Source organism: Pipistrellus hanaki (genome assembly GCF_964339955.1).
Source record: "Pipistrellus hanaki genome assembly, chromosome: 5".
NCBI classification, from domain to species: Eukaryota; Metazoa; Chordata; class Mammalia; order Chiroptera; family Vespertilionidae; genus Pipistrellus; species Pipistrellus hanaki.
The window spans coordinates 81,933,858-81,947,125 of NC_140507.1; the positions used below are offsets into that span (position 1 = coordinate 81,933,858).

Here is a 13,268-nt window from a genome sequence, read left to right on the forward strand (position 1 = left end):
GAGGGAGGGGGGCAAAAAAAAATCAATAAAATATATAAAAAAAACAAACAAACAGGGATCAAACCCAGCCCTGCGCCTTCCAGCAAGGAACATTTGTTACATGAGGTTAGGTTTTCTTGTCTGCAAAGTGGGCACTGTCACCCCCATCTGGAAGGCATGTGACATGGTGTTTGGGAAAGCCTGGCAAGGACCTGACACTTCAGTAGGTGTTCGGCAGACCCTGGTTCTTCCTTTTCTCTGGAGGGCAGAATGGAGACCAGGGTCTTGAAGTTTCAGGGAAGCTAACCACAGTGAGGAGGTATGGAAGGGAGGGGAGGCAGGGTTATGGGAATATCGTAAGTCAGATGGTGGTCTTGAGCTAGTGACTTCCTGTAGTATGAGCCCCAGCCATTTCCTCCAACAGACGTCATGGATTAAGCACTTACAGCGGCTAGTACCACCCTGAAATGTGAGCCCTTACTAAGGCTTAGCTCAGCCTTGCTCCCTCCCAGGACTTCTGGTTCTGAACTGAATTCCCACCAACCCCAACCTGAACCTGCTGTAGTAAGAGCCAGTATCTGGGAACATTTGTAACCCTCTCTATACTGGAGATTCAAAGGGAATCAAAGAGCAGGTGGGTTGGGGGAAGTGCCAGTGACAGCAGAGCACTGGATGACAGATGGCTTCCTAAACTGCTGGTGTCTGACTGCAAAGAATTCCATGAATCACACCTCACAGAGAAGCTGAGGCTCACAGGCCTGTTGTGACCTCTTATGGGTCAAAGGCATTCACCAGAGGATCAAGGCAAGGGCTGGAATATGAATTCTCCAGGTGTAAGAATCATTGTGCAATGAGGAAACAGGCTCAAAGTGCCCAAGGCTGTGCGGTGGGTGGGTCAATGGTTGAACAGGAACTGGAACCCAAGTCTCTCAGGCCTCCGGAGCTATTCTTTGACACTGAATCCAAAGCAGACTGCTGGATTCACACCCAGATCCAGCCACCGAAGTGCCTTGTGGTGTTGGGCAAGGAGCTTGACCTCCGTATGCTCTGGTTTCTGTAAAGGGGGGTCGTGGGATTGTGGTTAAGATTACAAAGGTTGCCGAAACCGATTTGGCTCAATGGATAGAGCGTCGGCTTGGGGACTGAAGGGTCCCGGGTTTGATTCCGATCAAGGGCATGTTACCTAGCTTGCAGGCATATCCCCAGTAGGGGGTGTGCAAGAGGCAGCTGATGGATGACTCTCATCGATGTTTCTAACTATTATTATCTTCCTCTCTGTACAAAATCAATAAAATATATATATTTTTAAAAATTACAAAGGTTTATAGCAGGGACAGACTGGGATGCCATTGGGTCGGGGGACAGAAAGCTGCTCGAAAAAAATCCAACACTTCCAGAAAATCACAAAATGCACGAGTAGAATTCCACTTCTTTCCACGTCTTTACAACACCAACCCGGTGCCGCAGAATGCCAGCCTCAGTGAACTCCAGCGAGTTCACCCTTTCCCTGTCGTTTGCAGCGGAATAATAGGGAGTCCTTCCGCCGAAATGGCCCACGTTCACTCCACAGTCTCAGGGGACTTCATGTGGGGCATAGGAGGGCACCTCTAGCCGCCATGCTCCGGGCCTGACTGCACCTTGCACACTCGAGCTCCACCCGTGGCACACCGCCCACGGCCCCAGCGGCTGGCCGCCCTACCCTTAGGCTTCACAGCCAATCCTCGTCGCCCTTCAGGCTACTCCCTCTGTTTTACTGGAGCCACTTGCTCCAGCCACTTCGGAGCCCCGCTCTTGTTCCCCAGCGATTGGTCGTCAGGGCTGCTTGTCTTCTGCCGGCGCTCCAATTCTCGCCGGCCTCTGCTGGGCGGGACCACCCTTGACACTCCGAGTCTCACAACAGTCCCGCCTGTACCCCCGCAGCGATTGGCTTTAGGGGTTGTCCGTCTGCTTTATTCCCACCAATCATTGCCACCTCCAGCTCTGATTGGTCATCGCACAGCCAATCGGAGCGCGTCATGGACCCCTCCCGCAGCGCGCGCAGGAGGGGTACGCGAGGCGGAGTTGTGGTGTCTGGAGGCGGCAGCGGCGGCGGTGACAGCGACGCCTCCCAGCCGGTGAGCGGGCGCGGGGGGCGCGCGGCGGCGCAGGCGTCGGAGGTCAGGGCGAGGCACGGCCCAGTCATGGGTCCTGGGTGGGGGTGGGAGAGGTGGGAATGACCGCGTCACGGGGGCAAGGAGAGTACCAAGCTCCCCCCCCCCCCCCCCGCGTCTGGTGTGCTCTGGGGGCCCCATAGCCGTATCTGACACCCTCCCGTCAGCCCACGCACACCTGACACCGCGTCAGTTCTCTTTGAGTCCCGTCCCCCCCACCCCCCAATACACCTGAGACTGTCCTCCTCGCTGACATCCTCCGGGGCCGCGTCCCCAGGCGCCCAGCACAGCTAGGTCTACATGCAACTGAGTCTGTGCTCCCACTTACGGTCCCCTCACATACCTGACCGCGCCCCACTAATGGGCACCTCCCACATCTCCTGAGACTGTATCTTTTGATAATGCCGCACACTCGGAGCTGTCTCCTCCTACACTCCACTCTACCCCGCCTCCACAGCTGGGCCTGCACTCCCACACCAACACCTGAGCCCGTGACCTCAAGCTCAGGGCCCTCCACTAACATCTGGGCCCACTGGCATCTCTTCACTGACTTTGCTGACATCCAGGTCTGTGCCTCTCTCACAGCCTTTCCCTTCAGGGCCCTCAGTCTCCCCCCCCCCCCCAACACACACACACACACACACACACACACACACACACACACACTACCTGTCCTGTGCCCCTAAGCAATAGTCCAGTCGCTTCACACCCCCAGTCAGTGCACCTGCAGGTACTTTGTTCTACATGCTCCTGTGTTTGCCTCCCTCTCTAATCCTCAAAACACCACCCCCCCCCAACATTCCAAACCTGGAAATCTGAGGATCACTGCACCCCCACCCTCCAGAAAAGCCCACTCGCATACTGCCTTTTCACTTATGGTAGTCTAGTAAGTGATTTATGGACTTAGAATAATCCCATCCCAGACAAAACCAGAATTATTTCCATTTTAATTTAATTTAACAAACCTAAAGTGACTTGAATTGGGGAGGCAGAGCCCACTGCTTCCTGAGCATTACTAATCCTTCTCTGTGGACTTCCGCCGTTTTTGCCCATCTGTTGTGTTTATTTCCGAAGATTGGCAGGGGAGGGGACCCCCACCCTCTCTGCAGCTGTTCTTCAGGCGTCATGACTTTGGGTCCAGAAAGACTGAGCTGGAAAATGAGTCTGCCAGTCCTGGGTTGGGAATGGGGGTGCTGGGTGCGGCTTCAATACCTGGGGTGCTGCCTCTAGCAAGGTCACTTGGTAGGAAGTGGCAGGGCCTCTGGCCCCCACTCTTGCAAACTAAAGCCCCTCCTTGATCCAATGGAGCTCCTTGGACCCTCAAAGCCGATGCATCCAGAGTAAGCAAACACTCTTCAGAGTGAGAAAGCTAATGCTACAGTTGGAGCTAAACTGCTAAACTGGAACCCGGTGTGGTGCTGGGGAAAATGATTTTTCTGGGACTTTTCAATCCTGGGAGTATGATTTGCCTGTGTGCAGCAGAGGAGACTGAGGCTTTGTTGTTAAAAAACAAAAGCAATAAGGTGCCCTTTCCTGGCAGGCTTGCATAGAGCCTCTTACGGGACCACTCTCCCCGCTTTGACTGGGTCCCACCCTTTCTCTCCCTGCAAAGATGTTGCTGGAATGTTCCAGAGGGTCATGTCACTTTCAGCTTCTCCTGAAGCTGAAGCTGTTGGAGTTTTCTGTTCAAATTCAAAAGGAGTTATTTAAAATCTGTGTATGTGTATTTGTAGATGTTGTTATAAACAGATATAAATGTGATGTACATTTAATTACAAATTTTTTTAATTGATTTCAGAGACAGGAGAAGGGGGGGGGGGAGATAAAGAAAGATCAGTGTGAGAGAGGCACATCAATTGGTTGCCTCCCAAACATGCCCTAACTGGGATTGAACCTGCACCAGACCTGTACCCTGACCGGGAGCTGAACCCGGACCTTCTGGTGCACTGGACAGGGCTCCAACCGACTGAGCCACACCGGCCAGGGTCATATACACAAATTTATACATACATATACTGTACACATACTCTCTCTCTATACACACACACGCACACACACGAGGCCCAGTGCATAAATTTGTGCACGGGTGAGGGCCAGCTGGGCTGGGGCCAGTGGGGGCAGGGGGCCACGGGTGGTTGATGGGCCAGCCCCATCCCCTGGTCGACCTCTGGTCGAACACACAGTCAAAAAGGGCAGACAGTAAAATAGGCAGGTCTTCCCATACCTGAACCCCATCCCCTTTCAGAGGCACCATGGTTAATTTCTTCTGTTTCCTTCAGAGATAATCTATGTTGGGGGAGGGGGCAGGGGAGAGAGGAGGGAGTATATCCTCTGCCCCTTTCAAACCACTGGTAAATTTGCATCCGATTTTATCAAATGGGTATGTTGATTATATATCCAATTGTGTGTGTGTGTTGTTGTTTTTTGTTTTTGTTTTTTTTTTACCAAGATGTCATTCACATTTTCTTTTACAAACCAAGCTGCACTGAACAAATAGATTCATGTGTGAGCAAATATGTAGTGAACATGTGTGGTGCAGGCATTTGAAACCTGTGACTTCATGCAGCTTACATTCAATGCAACAACTTCCTAGGAGTGGCAGGCCAAAGGGCATGTCCATTAAAATGGTTAATGTTCTTCCAGAGATGTCCAGTCTCTCACTCTCAGCTGTAAAGTTGGAATGCCTGTTTTTTCCTCCAGTAGCCAGGCTGTTTTGTGTGTGTGTGTGTGGGGGGGGGGTTTGTTTGTTTGTTTTTTGTCAAGTATTCTGTCTCCAATCTGATAGGTAAAATAAATAGCCCAAACGATCCTTTGGAATGTTGCTTCTTTGCTTCCTGTACATCTCTTAGGGATCGTGGCCCATGTGGTGGTATTTAAGGATAGATTTATGTTTCTCTTTCACAGTTAGAGTATAATTCAACCCAAGACATACTTAAGTTCCTACTCTGCAAAGCTCTGAAGGAAATCTTGTGCTTAACGGGGCATCGCCCGGAGTCCCAGGAGGGCATCCTGAGATGTTGGCACAAGGTACCTTGACAAGCATGAGGTACCTTGAAAGAACAGTTGGCTAGAATAACTGTGTAGCTAAATTTTTCCCCCACTTGGATCCAGCAAAAGAATAAAGACATCAGATGCGATTGAGAGAAGTCAAATGCTAAATCTGTTTGGGAAGCTGTTCAGTTGTTGGCAATTGCCCATCATTGGCGCCTGGTGGAGGGTGTCATCAGACTGAGGTCAGGCCTTTTCCCACACGCTACCTTATTTTTTTGTTCTCTTCTATTTTGGCACTTGGACATCAGAGGAACACTGTGAGCATCAAAGATATTAGCTTCTTTGAGTTTTATTCGGGCTTGTTTGGGTTTTCTTATTGCTTAATAAAAAGTATATAGTGTACACAGGGAAAGAACCAAGGTAGAAAGAATAATGAAACTAACACGCAGCTCAAGAATGAGAGTGACTCCCGTGTCCCGCAGCCCCTCCCTGGTCACTGTGTCACTGTGCTATTTTTAAAATACACTTGTCAACGTTTTGTTTTTTCCCCTTCTTCACTGAGTACCTTTTGCTTCAGCTGAGTGCTGGGACTTCAGGGTCTCAACAGAGTTCCCCAGAAGCCAAGTTTTATGCTGAAGTTCTGCCAGGAGAGTGCCCTTGAGGTCCAGAGAGGAGAGCAGTGACCTCAGGGCCAGAGACAGGTCACTAGCCAAGGGACAAGCCAGCATTAGCTGGTTTGGTCTCAGAGACTCTGCCATGTTTCCTGGGGTAACTGTAACAAATTACCACAAACTGGGTAGCTTAAAGCAACAGAATTTTATTCTGTCATAGTTGTAGAGGCCAGAAGGCCAAAATCAAGGTGTTGACAGGGGCTATAGACTGAATTTGTGTCTTCCCTTAAAATTCATATGTTGTTGCTCTAGCTGGTTTGGCTCAGTGGATAGGATAGAGTGTTAGCCTGTAGACTCAAGGGTCCCAGGTTCGATTCTGGTCAAGGGCACATGCCCTGGTTGCAGGCTTGTTCCCCAGTAGGAGGCGTGCAGGAGGCAGCCAATCAATGATTCTCTCTCAGCATCAATGTTTCTAAGACTCTCTTCCTCTCCCTTCCTCTCTGAAATAAACAAAAAAATATTTTAAAAAATAAAATAAAATTCATGTGTTGAGCTGGCTGGTGTGGCTCAGTGGTTGAGCTTCGACCTATGAACCAGGAGGTCATGATTTGATTCCCAGTCAGGGAACATGTCTGGGTTGCTGGCTTGATCCCCAGTGTGGGGCATGCAGGAGGTGGCCAATCTATGATTCTCTCTCATCATTGATGTTCCTATCCCTCTCTCCCTCTCCCTTCCTCTCTGAAATCAATCTATATATATAAAAACCTAAGCAACCAAATGACCAAACAACCACCAGGGGGCAGACAGCTCAACACAGGAGCTTCCCTCCGGTGGTCAGTGTGCTCCCACAGCCAACCTCCCATGGCTGGCCAGCCTTCCACTCTCCCTCCCCTCCCGCTCACCCCTGATGGCCAGGTGGCTGGCTGGCCCTGATCAGCCCAATCAGCAGGCATGCTGAGGGACCCCACCCGTGCACTGGGCCTCTAGTAAAAATATATTTTTAAAAATTCATATGTTGAGTCAAAACCGGTTTGGCTCAGTGGATAGAGCGTCGATCTGCGGACTGAAAGGTCCCAGGTTCGATTCTAGTCAAGGGCATGTACCTTGGTTGCGGGCACATCCCCGGTAGGGGGTGTGCAGGAGGCAGCTCATCGATGTCTCTCTCTCATTGATGTTTCTAGCTCTCTATCCCTCTCCCTTCCTCTGTGAAAAATCAATAAAATATATATTTTTAAAAATTTATATGTTGAAACCTAATCTCAATATGATGGTATCAGGAGGTAATTAGGTGATGAGAAGTAGTGGCCTTAGAAAAGAGACCCCAGAGAGTACTCTAGACCCTTCTACCATGGAAGGACCCAGTGAGAAGACAGTCACTGTCTGTCAGAGCCTTGGCTTTGGACTTCTAGCCTCCATAACTATGATAAGTACATTTCTGTGGTTTATAAGCCCTGTGCTATTCTGTTACATAAGCCCAAATAGATTAAGACAGCAGGGCTGGTTCCTACTGAGGGCCCTGAGGGAATCCATCCTGCCTTCTGGCTGCTGCTCACAACCCTTGGGTTTTTAGCTTGCAGCCCTATCACCTTGATCTCTGCCTCCATATCCATAGGCCTTCTTTCTTGTGTGTTTGTGTGCTCTAAGGACACCAGTCATTGGATTCAGGGCCCACCCTGAATCCAGGATGATCTCATCTCAAAATCCTTACTTATATCTGCAAAGACCCTATTTCCAAATAAGGCCACCTCCTGGAATTCTGGGTGGATATGACCTTTGTGGGACCCAATTTAACCCCTACAGCTAGGAAGCCAGCATTTTCATCAGAGCGTTATCCGAGGAAGTGCTTGTCCAGCTGCCTCTGCTGTTTCCAGCAAGGTGAGGCCAGCAGGGTCATAGCACATTCCGCAGCCCCTTCAGATGGCCCCTGTGGGCAGCCCCTGTGGGCAGCCCCTGTGGGCTCCCTTGATCACCCAACTCGCTTCCCTCAGGTTGGGGCATCTGCCCAGAGCTAATAAGGACCCGGAGAAGTAAAAGTATACAGCTCAGTTTTGCCCTTCGTTACCCCTTGGCAAGTACCTACTGGACTGATAGCTTGGTCCTAGGTCCTCCCAGAAAGGAGACCAAGGTTTGAGGAGGCTTTTTGCCCAGAGACACATGGGGAAGCCCAGACAGGAGCCCAGACAGGTGTGGTCTGTCTCAATTCAAGCAAAGAGCTGTAGTACTGTGCTTTCAGTTGCTGTTAAACTCAGATGCTGCCATCGGTATGGCCTCCAGGGGTAGAGCAAACTCAAAGCCTCATTCTGCAATCTAAATATTTGTGTACCAGGACTCGGGACAGGTGCAGAGGAAGCAGACACACTGCGGCTCAGAAGGGAAGGGTACGTGGTTAGGGCATTAAGTGGTTAAGGCACTGTCATTGATTGGTCCTGATCAGAGGCTGTGGCACTAATTCAGGGGTCCAGGAAGGTTCCCCAAGATCTAAGCCATTAAGGATGGCAAGATGTTGTGAGCAGAGGGAATGAACGAGCCTGGACACGTGACTCCAGGAGAAAGCTAAGGGCTTGGGAAGCCCAAGAGGGTCCTGAGCGGGATGTGGTCTGTGACGCTGAGGAGAGAGGCAGGAAAAGCCAGCAGAGGAGAGTGCTCAGGCTGAAGCCACTGTGGACTGGAGTGGTCAGCAGACCTAGGGCTCAGAACCTCCAATGGCCTGTGCCTTCCCCGCTGTGACTTGGGTACCTGGACTGGAGACCATGCTTGAGAAGGGTTTCAAGGCTCCATGATGAAATGTGCCCTGCTGATACCAGAGCTGCTGCTCCCTCTCCAGCCCTGTGCCTTTGCTGCAGGATGAATCAGGGTAGTGACAGCCATGCTGACCCAAGACCTACTAGGTCTTCAGTATTTGTCAGCCCAGTGTGTCTCCCCCGAATTCCTGGGCCTCACTCTGGTGGCTCTGACTTCAGTCTGGGATGGGGAGTAGGAGTCCTGTACAGATGTCCCCAGAGGTTCCGGGACAGGCACTCCTGGAAACACCTGGTGGAATAGGTCAGTGCCGGGAGAATGTGGGAGACCCTCCCCCTACCCTGTTGTTGGCAAATCCGTGTGGCCATGAGAGGGGAGGGGACAGGGTGGTACTCCTGGCTTGTAGCACTATGGAGAGATGCTACCCACTGCTGGTCAGACTTCAGCCTGTGGCTGGACTATCCTCCATCTGGCAAGGGGGTGCATAAGAACCAGGCCTTGAAGAATGAGCAGTTTTGGGGGCTTCTCACAGCCCGTTTTTTGGAGTACATTGGCCAGAGCCAAATGATGGCCAGGCCTGAATGTCGGTCAGAGATTGTACCACTGTGTGCTGGGTAGTGAGGATGATGTGGTGGAGGGCTTGGCGGGTAACAGGGGCTTCCTTTTGATGGGCAGTGTGGCACTGCTGTCCAAGTTAGTTCAACAGTTTGGAGAGATGAACCTGGAGGAGGGAGAGTTAGGAGGCTGGATTCCAGAGGTTGGTGCTCTGCTGGATGGTGAGAGCTGGGAGATTGGTGGTGTTTTGTGGGCTCCCTCCCATCCCCTCTGACTCCTTATTAGGCAAAACAGTTCTCAGTGGTACCTGTGCCCCACTCCAGCAGCACCAGCCTGGGAAGATAGTGACATATTGGGAAACCGAGGTCCAGAGACGTTTAATTCAAAGTTACACACTGAAACCTGCCTTCTCACAACACCAGCATGGCATGGCGAGAAGCCTGGATGGGCTCCTGCTTGGGGAAAGAGGCAGATTGAGGAGGTGCCCTTCCTGGGACAGGATGAAGTCTACGGGCGTATGTCTCTGCCTCCTGGCTAGGCATGCACTCTGAGCATGACCCAGGCCCAGGCCTTCCTGGGACCCCCAGCCTAGCAGGGGAAGCAAATGAAAAGTGGCAGGGAACTATGCGGTGTTCGGTGAAGGACAGAACAACTTTGGGGAGATGTGGCCAGAATATTTAGGATGGGCTTTGAAGAATGCAGAGGCGTTTGCCAGATAGAAAGGGAGTGTAGCCAAAACAGAACTTGGTGTGTCCAGGGAATTAATTCATTCACCCGGCAAGTAATTAAGTAAGTGTAAGTGCTATGCTAGGCTCTGCGTGGCAAGAACACAAGGCTTTTGGGGTTCGGCCATTACATAAGTGTATCCCCTTAGTACCATTGAGTGCCTCGGTTGTTTTAGGTTAAGCAGATTAATTCAACTTAATCCAAGTGCAGTTGGCAACAAGTGTGGCAGTACTCACTGAATGCAAGGACCAAGGATAGTGATTAACCTTAGAATGTTCTGGATCTTTTTGTATGTGGATTCTTGTGTGTCTGACCCATAGAGACCGTAGCATAGGGCTGTAGTGACCAGAGTTTGTGTGGAAGTGTGTGCAGCCAGGAGAAACACACAGCAGCTGGCTGGGTTGGAGTTAACAAGGAGCAGCGGTTATGTAAGATGCTTGAGCTCTCCTAGGTGAAAGTTAATGCCCATTAACTGGAAAAAGGAAAGGCCTTTATCAGCAGGCAGATAGGATGTTAATTGGTTTCAGTTTACCAAGACATTAGGGTATCTGTTCCCCAGCTGCTTGTAAACTCCATCAACCGAGAAATTGCTCCTGTTTGTGCAAACATGTCCCAAGAGCTGGAGCCCGCTGCTGTGCGGGGCTCCCACCGCAGCTGGCACGGGCGGCGGCCCTGAGCAAGAACTTCCAAGGAAGTGCGGCATGAACATGTGTGCACATGCGTGCTTGTGTGTATCTCCGTGCGCATACAGTCAAACCTCATCTCCCAAGTGTCTCCCATCTCAATTCAGTTCTTAGGAAAAAATATCTCGGTTGTTGACCAAAACTTCAATTTTTTTACCTGACAACCCTTTCATGCTGATACCTCAGCATGACAGAAAGTGTTTCTCAGGCAACAAAGGAGAGAATGCTTTTGATGATTAGCACAATTTCAAAACTTTAATAAAGAGTGCTGATATTGCTAAGGGGGAGTGAAAGTGCTCACAAAACCACAATCACAGGCAATTGAATAGGCAGAAAACTTTGTTTATTGGATAAAGGAAAAGCAGTTAGCCCATGATAGCATTTTGAAGGTAGTGATATATGAAAAGTTCGTTTAAGGCTAGTAGGGGTGGTTTGATAGATTTAAGAGAAGAAGTGTTTATTTATAGATTAAACTATGCATTAGATATGTACTATATATAAGAAAGGTTAAAACAAAATCATTTGAGTGTCTGGAGCAGATTGATTGAATTTACATTATTTCTAATGGGGAAAAATGATTCGATTTTTGTACAAATTGCTTTCCGAACAGCCTTCTGGGACAAATTAAGTTCAAGAAACGAGGTTCTTATGTATTAGGACAGTCATGCACAAGGAGAGGCTATAGCGTGGGGCTCACAGGCTGAGCTCCCCAAGATCCTGGGACCCCAGGCTCACAGTTTCTAGACAATGCTGTTGAATCAGTTATATCGCTGAAGTAGTCCCCTACTTTACCCCACTTCACTTTGGATTTTCCTTTGACAGCTGGAAAGACTGCCAGAACAGAAATATTGTGTGAAAATGTAAATTTTCACTGGGGCAGGCAGGTCTGCAAATGCCACACACCTGTGGCAAGTTGGGGGGGAGTGGACCCATTGCACCTGGCCCTTTTTTACTTTAAATATATTTCTATTGATTTAGAGATGAAGGAAGAGGGAGAAGGAGAGATAGAAGCATCAATGATAAGAGAGAATCATTGATCAGCTGCCCCCTCCATGCCCCACACTAGGGATCGAGTCCATAACCTAGGCATGTGCCCTGGCTGGGAATCGAACCATGACATCCTGCTTCATGGGTCAACGCTCAACCACTGAGCCACACCAGCTGGGCTGGCCCCTGGTTCTTATGCACCACTGGGAAAGACACACCTGAGTCCTCATTCATGGTACTTGTCAAAGGTGCCCTGGAGAGTGTGATGAAGCTGAGCCCACTGGGGCCACAGGATGCTGTGTCTGTGGTTGGAAATGCTGCCTAGGGCTGGAGGAGGGTAAGGGAAATATGCAGGTCAGGCTTCTGCAGGAAATGGAAACCCATCCTGAACTGGCTGAATCAGAAAGGGGGATTCATGGGCAAGGGTGGAAGAGCCCAGGTTCTTCCCACATGTTTGGTCCTTGGACATCCCCAGTCTACAGACATTGCCTCCCTGCTCCAGGCCCTGTGTCCCTGCCCTCAGGCTGACCTACTTCCCCTCCCTGGGGAAGAGGACTTACTTGGCCCAAATCTCCCCTCTCCCCTCCCAAAAATCTCTTTGGACCCAGCACCCTGAACCCAGGAGTATGAGCTCATGATCTATCCAGAGTCCCCGGTCACCATGGAGTCAAGGGGAGGATAAGCCCCTCTTCTTCAAGGTGATAGAGGGTAGGGGCTGCCCAGGGTGCTGTTTCTAGGAAAGGGGCTGGACATCCTCTAGGAGTGTGGCCCACCTTCCAGCTTAAAAGCCCTGCAAACGTAGTCGTTGCCAAAACCACCAGCAGCGTTCTCCACAGGTGAAGACGGTGAGTGATAGGGACTGGGGCACATTGTCCCCTGGTGCCACTGGAGTCCCTTGGGAGTTAGGAGCACAGTGCTCAGGGAGGGCCTGGGAGGGGCTGGGCAGGTGAGGGTGGTTTTTTCTTCCTGTCTAAAATTATCTTTTAAAAAACTATATGTTTTTATTTACGAGAGATAGAGATAGAGAGAGAGAGAGAGAGAGAGAGAGAGAGAGAGAGAGAGAGAAATATTGATTGGCTGCCTCCTGTACACATGCATCGGGGCCTGAGCCAGAAACCTGGGCATGTGCCCTGACCAGGAATGGAGCCTTTCAGTATAAGGACAACGCTCGACCAACTGAGCCACACTGGCCAGGGCTAAAAGTTCCTTTATTACAGTATAACTTACATACAAAAATCTGAATAACTCCGGAGTGTACAACTCAAGGAATTGTTACACATGTTCACACATGTAACCAGACCAAGATACAGAGTTTTTTAAGCCTGTAATTGGCTCCTCCCTGCCCCTCCCTATCATAACCATCAAAGGTAACCCCGTTCTGATCTTCATTGTCACTGCTGAGTTTTGGTGTTTGAATTTTTTAAATTGTGATTAAATATATACAACACAAAATGTGCCATCTTAACCATTTTAAAGTGCACAGTTCAGCGGCATTAAGTACATTCACAGTGTTATACAACCATCACCATCCATCTCCATGACTTTTCATCCTGCAAAACTGAAATTGTTACCATTAAACACTAACTCCCATCCCCTCCCCCAGCTTCTGGCACCCACCCTTCTACTTTCTTTTCCTTTTTTTCCAAACTATAAGAGAAAGTTTACTTAGAAAGTGACAGGGGCCCTACCTGGTTTGGCTCAGTGGATAAAGTGTTGGCCTGAGGACTGAAGGGTCCCAGGTTTGACTCCAATCAGGACACATGCCTGGGTTGTGAGCTTGATCCACACCCCCCCACCCACACCCACACCCCCACTTCAGTGGGGGGCGTGCTGGAGGCAGCCAATCA

At 50.1% G+C, this 13,268-nt stretch overlaps 1 protein-coding gene across 2 annotated transcripts in view; it reads left to right on the forward strand.

The window, feature by feature from the left end:
• The first annotated feature begins 2,021 nt into the window (after positions 1–2,021).
• Positions 2,022–13,268, forward strand: part of SLC25A42 (solute carrier family 25 member 42) — a 31,116-nt gene continuing 19,869 nt past the window's right edge. Inside the window, exon 1 of one of the 2 annotated variants that reach the window (XM_084884364.1) lies at positions 2,022–2,093. The gene's annotated coding sequence lies outside the window, so the exon portion shown is untranslated. Of the gene's footprint in view, positions 2,136–13,268 lie in introns of both variants that reach the window. The other variant, XM_084884365.1, reaches the window with a different exon arrangement.